Source organism: Macadamia integrifolia, unplaced genomic scaffold (assembly GCF_013358625.1).
Source record: "Macadamia integrifolia cultivar HAES 741 unplaced genomic scaffold, SCU_Mint_v3 scaffold_223A, whole genome shotgun sequence".
NCBI lineage: Eukaryota > Viridiplantae > Streptophyta > Magnoliopsida > Proteales > Proteaceae > Macadamia > Macadamia integrifolia.
Window position 1 is genome coordinate 144,140 of NW_024870649.1, and position 10,028 is coordinate 154,167.

Below are 10,028 nucleotides of genomic sequence, written 5' to 3' on the forward strand. Positions count from 1 at the left end.
GTTGGGAAGGGTCGTAGCACGGGATGGTGAGAATCCTAATACCTCATGCTCCTATATGACAATAGTACGACTGCATAGTGCCTCCGTGTCCCATTCCACGGGCCACCAATGCATTCGTTTCCAAGCCGACTACGGCATCTAGTCTATCAATGCATTATGCACCATGATGTCCACATTCAATCATATAAACATCTCATTCAATTGGCATTTGAAAAGTAAACATAGCACATATGCACATCAATGTGTGGAATGACTAATCTATATAGCATATTCATGATGACATGACTAGATTAGATATAATTAAATGAATGACAAACAAATGCCTTGAAACAAGGCCAAACGTCCTCTCTCCACTTACTTGTAGCGTACAAGGATTCCCGTTCGGTACGGGTGAGATCCGGAGCGAATCGGGTAGGATTTGGTGAACCTAACATAATTGAGCGGGGTTTGTACTTCACCATTTTAGAATCAAAATTAATGAAATCCGATGTCAAAATCGTGTTTAGAACGTCAAAAGAAGGTCACACGTCCGATTTGGGTTCGATCGGACATAAGGATCACCTTCGGGGCCACACGGGTGGGTCAGACAGGTGGGCTGTCTACCCACCGGTCTTACCCACCGGTTAGGACCGGTGGGTAGGGGCCCGCCGGTAGTACCCACCGGTTGGGCCAGGGACCCCCTTGCTAGGACCGGCGGGTAGGGGCCCACCGGTGGTACCCGCCGGTTAGGCCCGAAGGCCCCCCTGCCTTCTCGGGTGGGTACCCACAGGCGGGTAGGAGCCCACCGGTTGTACCCACCGGTCTTGACGAAAAAGACACTGTTTCTTTCCCATTTTCTCCATTCTTTGGGGAATCAAATGGGGCCTTTTCCCACCCATTCTTCACACCTTCAAGGTCCTATAGGATGGTTCTAACCTAGATCTAGGTTAGATTCAAGTGAGGGAAAACCATCTTACCTTCTTTGCTCAAGAACGACTTCAAACCCTCCAACCACTTCAAACCCACAATGTTCCTTCCACCTTGTCAATATCTCTTCGAATCCTTCAAGATCAACACATAAATCATCTATTAAACCTTAGATTCATCACTTCAAAGGGGTTTTACAAGATCTCAAGAAACCATACTCGAATCAAGGGTTTAAAGCTTGGGTATGGTGAATGTTCACAAAACCCAACTTTTCTTACCTCCAACTGTAGATCTAGAGTTGAAGATCACTCTCCCGGCACCGGAATGGGAAGACCGAGCTTCGGCGCCGCTGAAATCCCCCTTTTCTTCCTCTTCCTTCTCTTCCTTTCTTCTTCCCTTTCTTTTCTCTCTCCTCTTTACTTTTCTCACCAACATACGAGGGTAATAAATGGAAAGAAAAGAAAATCATAAAGCCTTATATACCATTCCTAATTAAGTGAATAGTGCACTTGGATGGGTCACTCAGGTGGGTGCACCCACCTGTCCTACCCACCTGAGGGCCAAAGCTCAGGATTTTGACCGGGTTCGGACCTCGGCACGAACCCCACCCCAGGCAGACGATGTAGCATATGTATATACCTTAAAATACGGATATAATACCTGTTTTATCCGTACATAGCCTTATGGTAGGTGCACGTACACGGTTTGGGCACTCCCGTCTCTTCTGGCACTGGCTCAGACTTGTCGGGCCAGCCGGTGTTTAAGGTCACCCGTGCCATCATAGCCCATAAGGAACCCGCTCTAATTTCCTCTGGCTCGGTTCTTGCATGGTTAAACCGGTTCAATCGCTTAATCAGACCGGGTTTAAGAAGCGAGGTATTACACCGAGAGTCTCTGAGGACTTAGCTTGCCTATCATAATCAGCTTTTTACTTGTCTCTATGTTGTTTATGTGTTTATGGTGGACTATTTTTTTATACTTTTCTCTGTAAATTAGACTTGCTAGTATGATGTTATGATATTGTTGGTGACTTTTGGTTAGTTTTGTCTACTTGATAAACTTATTGTAATTTGATTGTAATAACGTTAGTTAGCCTTTGTTGATTATGCTTATTCATATATGTATGTTGTCTATCAGGTGCTTATATTTAAAAATTTTAGGAAATCTTGTTTTAGTATTGTTATGCTGTTGAAATTTTGTTAAATCCGTACTCAATGGGATATGCAATCAAATAACTAATCTTTTATTTATTCAAAGTAAATTTTCTCTCATGCATGCCATGAAATGCAATAAATAAATGTAACCATTTTTTTTTTTTTAATTCTTTAAAGTTTTTACATTCACTTAACCCCATTTCCTATTATAGATTCTATGGGGTCTAAATGATATGCTGTGAGTGGATAGAGCATCATGCTCTAATACCATCATTGTCACACCTTGTTCACACAAAATCAGACCGGTGATCTAGTAAACTCCGGTTAACCTTAACCCAAAACCTGCCAAGATTATCTGATACAGTACCTCACCACAACATACCCACATCTAAGATAAGTGTTCAAAAGTTCAGCGGAAGACTTAAATTACCTGTAAATATCTTCAATATACTTGATACCTAAATTGTAGTATATAGCTAAGTACATGTGGGCCCGCAGTCATGATATTTACACAAAAGAATAACAATTTACATATCAAGTACATAAATGGAAGGTCATTAAAAATCCAAAAAAAATTCATGTACGGTGTTATTGCTACAGTCCCACAGCATAGTCCTCGCACATGCAATCAGCACCGTGCTCATACTCCTCAGAGACCCACCAATCCTCAACAGGAAACTCGACTGTGGGGCCTGACTCCTGATCTTCAGGCAGGTGACTTGCAAAATCATCTAAAAGAGGTATGCACGTGGGGTGAGCTCACTAGCTTAGTAAGTGTAAAGAAAGACCACACAAACATTCACATCCATATGCACTATATGCAATGCAATTCATTTTAATCTTGTCCATATAAACAACATTACTAAATCTTAGGTTATGTGCTACTCACAACCATAGTGCGGGTATACCCCGGGTTCGAGTAGCGAACTCCATCCCCCGATACGTCCATAGGGTTTTCGGAGAAGGCCCACCATGAGTACTTAGAAAAGTAAAGCATGTCGATCACTGACTCTCAACATAAAAATAAATGATAAAAATGTAAAAGTGCCGACCTCGGCAATTTAAAAGCAGTACGATTGGCCGTCTTGAATATGCCACTGAGGTTGTCGACTGTCCTAATGACCAACCGAACGTATGTCTAATAGGTACAGTGACCCGACAACCGCGACCACTCCTTCCCCCCAAGTGATAACCTAACACCTCAACCCCTGTTGGGAAGGGTCGTAGCACAGGGAATGATAATCCTAAACCGCATGCTCTTATATGACAAAGTACGATTGTATAGTACTACTGCATCACATTCCACAGGCCACCAATGCACTCGTTTCCAAATCGACTACGACGTCTAGTCTAATAATGCATCATGCATAGTAATCTAACCATTCATCACATAAGCATATCAATCATTTAGCATTGAGAATATAAAGCACAACACACATATCATAATTCATTTGTTTAGAATGCACAAGCAATGCATGCGAATGGCATACGAGGATGACTAATTTACACATAATTTGCATGATGACATGGCTAGTCTAGATACAATTTAATGTTGCAAAAACACGCCTTAAAATAAAGTCAAATGTCCTCTCCTCATTTACTTGTTGTGTACAAAAGCTCATGTTCGGTACGGGTGAGATTCAGAATGAGAAATGTAAGTTTCTAGTGGAACCTATCATAAGCGAATGAGATTAATATTTCACCACTTTGATGTCAAAACTAATGAAGTTTGATATTTAAATTATGTTTAAAATCATAAAAGAAGGTTGTCCACCCTATTTGGGCCCATTCGGGCTAAAAAATCTGACTAGTAGGCCAACAGGTGGGCCAGACAGCCCACCGATCCTTGCCCACCGGTTAGAATTAGGGTTTTGCCCTAACAAGCGGGCCCCTACTGGTGGGTGGGTTTGCCCGCCGGTCTTAGCCCACCTGTTGGCGCGGGAATTGGCTTTCTCTCTTAAAAACACTCATCAACCTTGGAAAAACCAAATGAGACTATTCCAATTACATTTTTCACACATCTAAGGCCTCATAAGATGATTCTAACATAGATCTAAGTTAGATTTAAGGATTGAAAAGAAAATCTTACCTTCTTTGCTAAAAAACTCTTTAAAAACCCCAAAATCACCTCTTAAACTCAAGAAATCACCAATGCTTCTCAAATCTTGCAAACACTTCTTTAAAACCTTCAAAATCAACATATAAACCATCGATTAAATCTTAGATTCATCATCTCAAGTGGGACTAACAAGATCTCAAGGAACTCTATCAAAATCAAGGGTTTCACTTGGGGTTTTGTGAAAGTTTAAGAAGTATAGCATTCACTCACCTCAAATCGTAGGTCTCGTGTTGGAGATCACTTTTTCGGTGCCGAAATGAGAAGATCAAACCTCGGCATTGCTTAAAATCATTTCTTCCTTTTTTATTTTCCTTTCTTCTTCTTCGTTCTCTTTTCTTCCTTTCTTTTCTCTCTCTTCTTTACTTTTTTCACCCACTCTTTAAGGCATTAATTGAGAAAAAGAAAAAACAATAAGTACTATTTATACTAGAGAATATTTAGTAACCACTTGGGTGGGTCACACTAGTGGGTTGGTTCGCCCACCTGAGACCGCCCACTTGTTGGTCAAAACTTAGCCAAACAATTGAAATTTCGATGGAATTTGACTCTCAGCATGTATCTCACTCTTGGCACAAGATATATAATACGTATACACTTTAGGATACGGCTACATATCAGCATTACCCGTACATGGTCTTATGATGCGTGCATGTACACGGCTTGGGTACACCCGTCTCCTTAAGCATTGACTCGAACTTGTCTGGCCAACCTGTGTTCAAAGTCACCCTTGCCATCGTGGTCCATAGGGAACCTGCCTCAACCCTCTCTGGTTCGGGTCCTGCATGGTTAAACCGAGTCAGTTGTATAAGTAAACTAGGTTTAAAAGTAGGGTATCACAAGTACACTTCCATGGTACGGCGAACTATACCCAAAGGTGGATGCAACATTATACGACGTGTTGTATGCGTGACTGCTGGGTTTACTAACCTAGGGGTTGACTAAGGGACTGAGATGAAGCTCACCCCATTATTGTTTTTGTTTTTCTTAGATGGAGATACAAGTGAGCTGCCAGGTTCCAGCATAGATACTTCTGAAGTTTCTCCAGATACTTGGTGGATTGTTCCAGAAGCAGATGTGGAGCCAACTGCGGGTGTGATGATTGTGCCTTTAGAGGCTTGGATTATTGAGTGACTTCAGTGATCTTACTTTATATTTTGTATATATATTTGTGTATGTAAATGGATGATCAGATAGGTATGGACTTAGAGATTTACTGAACTTAACTTTTGTGTGTATATGAAATCAGTATCACATAGTTGACACTAGCTATGTATAAATTTATTTTATATATGTGATTTTAGTGATCTTGGTGCATTGTGCGTATTAGCCTACAACTTTGAGATCCTATGGAGTTATGCTGACTGGATATGGTAAGGTGTTCAGTGCCGCATGTCTTAGCCTATAGGAGCCTGGCTATGACAATTTTTTTAGGGTGAGAGAATTCTATCTAATCGTGTGGCCACTGTGCTAGAAAGGGGGCACAAAATGACCACTTTGCCTTCTTGTTTGGATGCCTGGGTGCATGGCCCCGCGCTAATGCCACAAAACTAGGTAGCGATCTTTTCTATAGTTTTTTACTCAATTTTAAAATAATACTTTTAAAATAATTTTTGTTTTAGTTTTTAAATCTAAGTCTGTGTTTGGTAGAAAGAAAAGAAAAGAAAAGAAAAAAGAATCTTCAAAAGAAAAGAAACCAAAAGAAAATAATTATCTCCTGCTTGGTCGCAAAAGAAAAGAAAAGGAAAAAAAAATATTAAACAAAAATTCTGAGAGAAATGAAGAGATGCCTTTTTTATTCACCGTTCAAAAAAAAAAAAAAAAAAAGAAACACCAGCATCTTTGTTCTTATTGAACGAAACTTGGATGCTGCCTGAGTTGCAGTCAAGTAGATGCAACCCCTGTACCAGTCAAGAGAATAGAATCACAGGGGTACGGATGGAAAAATTCACTCTAGTTGGGTATTCTCAAATCTACCACTGGAATTTTATTCCCTTGACTGTTATCATGGGGTTGCAGCTACTGCGACGAAATTCTCTCTGCTCTTATCCTTCACCCTTCCACTACGCACTACCATTTAAAAAGCAATAAAATGATAAAACTAAATCTCTCTCTCATCCAAATGTCTATGGATTTTGAAACTGAACTAAGCTCCCACACGTCTCTGTTACTCGGACAAGTCTCCTTTTCCCTCTCCCGTACAAACCCACTGTTAGTCAAGATGGTGATTAGGTCCGACAAGTCGGTGTGGGTTGGGCTCCATCACATGCAAGTAGGTTTCCCTAAGTCTGGACTGTTGAAGGTAAACATGTAAATCCAATTTGAACATGGTGGTGCAGCGAGGCTATGCTGCAAACAGAGTGGTGGCGACGCACTGGTAATCTCCACCCCTCTGGCACAAGCCCCTATGTTTCTCTTTTCCTTTTCCATGTTCTGTTACTCCCTTCCCCCTCTCTCTGTTCTTAAAATTTACTCCTTCCGTGTCCCGTTACCCTCACTCCCTCCCCCCTCTTTTTTTCGAAAATTTGTTGCCACTCATTTTCTCTTGACTTACCAGTGAAATAACTTTTTTCATGGTGTACGAGAATATTGTTATTACCGAGGCCTTTTCAAAAGCTAGGCTGTGTTTGTAATCAAGAGAAGAAAAGAAAATTTACAAAAATTGTACTTTTTTTTTTAAGTTTAATAAATTTTCATTGTATTTGGTATATTTTGAACCAAGATTTTTTTTTTCTTAATTCAAAATTCACTAAACAACTGAAAATTTTAAGAAGGTTTTCTTTTCTTTTCGTGGCTACCAAACACAGCCTAACGAATTTGATGTAAAATAAAATAAATTTTAATAAATAGAATAGTATAAAATCAATGATATAATAAGTATCAAAATTCATTTTTAGGTTTGAAATTTTAAAATTACTCCCCTCCCTTGTATGTTAGTGATTCTATCAATCATCTCATTAGTCACTAACCATGTTAAAATGACATATAAAAAGACAATATTACCTTTGTGTCGAATACCTATCCTTTCTCTCCCCTTTCCTTCTACTTCCCTATATTTGGACTTCAAACCCTAAGTGGATCTGCTTTCAAGCTCTCGTTATGTAGAGAAGAAGTAAGAGTGCAACAAGAGACTGCAACTCATTGGGTATGGAAGAAATCACACCTACAACTTAGTTATTTTCCTCTCTTTTCGCTTTTCATCTCTCTCATCATTCTTATTTTCAAAATGCTTAAGCACATCATCGAACACGTGATGGGTTATTACCAGAGATTGAAATTTTTAAGCAAAACACATGAGGAACACCCATTCAATATTCTAAGGAAAGAATCCAAATTCGAATCGTATGTTCACTCGAAACGGATCTAGATTCCACTAAGGCTGCGTTTGGTAACGTTTTTGTTCCAGAAACGACGTTTCGTGTCAAAAATAAAAATTTCAGTTTCTGTGTCAAAACATCATTTTTAAACAAAAAAATAGTATTTGGTGAATCTATTTCTGGAACGGTTTCAAAACGCAGGTCTTCTCTCCTCTCTATGAGTGAAATTGTGAAAAATGAAGAGCTAGGGTGGAAGACAAGTTTATTGGGAACGATTTCCCTAAAATCCCCTAAATAGTTCCTCTTCTTTTTTTTTGAACGAAACTGGGAAGACGAAATAGCTATTTGTCATTCTGTCAATTTCAGTTTCCATTGCTCTTTTTTCACTTTTTGTTCCAAAAAAAGAGAAACTCGTCAATGATGCACCAAACGCTTTATTCCGTTTTTTCGTTTCATTGGAACAAAAAAAACTCCAGAAACATTCTAATGGAATGTTACCAAATGCAGCCTAAATATATATAATGTTGTTTTAAAATTTTTTTTGTCATTTCATGGGAACGAATAGTTTTTGTACTCGAACCCTCCTGACTCTTACATCAAACTGAATTAATTAATTATGCATTAAGATAATGGAGCTTTCTGATAGTTTTTTTGTAAATGATTGATGGTTTTCTTTTTTGGTCACGTACCCTTTTTCTTGTCAATGAATCAATCCCTTGTTCTGGGAACCAGTTGTGGCAGTTTTCAATTTACCTTTGGATGACATCAATTTGATCCCATACCTTTTTTTTTTTTTACCAATAAAAAAGAGACCCCATACTTTTGGATAGAAAAGATCATTCTTTCGTGCTCAGTGTTGGATGGCATTTCATTTTGGCTTGTGGATGTGAATTTGCACTTTTAGTTAGACCCTGAGTCGTCTATATTGTCCAGGCGAAGTCTGTTCTTTGCCTATGTAGTATTGAAGGCCAACGATGTTGATGATCAACAAACTTGACCATGTAAGTCTTTGAAAATGAGGAAGAATAAACCAGATATTGAGGAGAGGCTTGGATTTCTTCTTTGTCTTCTTGGATTCCCCTCATTTGTTCTGAAGATCATCTCCAAACATTCAGCTAAAGCTCTCCACCTCTAGAGTGTCGTCTTCATCTATCCTCTTGAAAAATGAAATCTAGTTCAACACTTTGGAAGGAGACGAGGGGATCAAGGGTTTCAGAACCCCTCAACGTTCGGAGCTTTACAATGAAAGTTTGAACATCAACCAAACATCGACTGTTTTCGTGACGTGAACTTCAAAGAGAGAAGGGTTTTAGATTGTCCACACAAAGACGACCCCTTGTAGTGCTTTAAAGGTCAGTCTAAGTATTTTACATCAGAATTGGATAATTTAAGGATTATATATCATCACTTAATAGGGTTCTCTAATGAACCCAAGTGCGATTGATAGAATCTGTAAAGTACAGGGAAGGGGAATGGTATGTTTCAAAATACATATGAAAAAAATGATAACAAGGCAAAGTACGAGGAAGGAAATGTGATTTCCTCTTTTCATTTTACTTCTTAGTAAGTTATAAACAAATCAAACAGACCAAATACAACTCTTTGATACAGTTGATCAAATCCCATGTCCTAAAATCAGCTTGGAGAAGAATAGCCGGATCATGGAGGTTTAACGGGTTAGCTTTTTAGGGACATGAAAGGTGAATGTAGGGGTGTTAATTCTATGCCTACATTGATAGGCCTGACCGAGCCCGACATGTTTACTGCCTGACCTAAACTGGCCCGATTAATAAACGTATAGTACTTGGGCCTGACACGTTTATTAAATAGGTGTTTACAATGCAGGTAGGTAGCCCGTCAGCGCCCAACCAAACCGACACGTTTATAAGCCAGGCTTGAACCAACTCGTTGTAGCCCGACCCCCTTTAATACTACATAAAATTTCTATTTTGCAACTGCTAGTAAGCTTTCTTATCCTTTACTTTGTAATAGAATTTGGTTTGATTAAGCTATGTTTGTAAGTTGTAACAGTCATAATCTCTCTCTCTCTCTCTCTCTCACAACCATGTTCTCATTTCTCTTATTTATCAAAAATTTACGTCACATATTTCTGGCCCTTCAACCCACTTAAGAAAATGATTTTTTGGTAGGCAGGTTTAAAGCCCATTAAAATAGGTCTATGGTCTAGTTAAGCCTTGTTTAAGATAGCTTGATTAAAGCTCGACACTGACTGATCCGATTATAAACCGTATCATACTCCCAAAACTGGGCTCATTTACTTAAACGAACATTCACAATATAAAACTTCCAAATAATCAAGCCCAACCCTAGTTAACAATTTGGCCGAATAATTCGCGAATTATTTGGCCAAACCGAATTTTTTCGAATTAAATAAAAAATTCTGACCGAATCCAAATTAAAAATAAAATTCGGTAAAAAACGCGCTTTTTACAAATTTGATTTTAAAAAGCGAATAATTCGGGCAGAATCAAATTAAACCGAATTATTCGGTCCACTTAAACAGTATTATTAAAA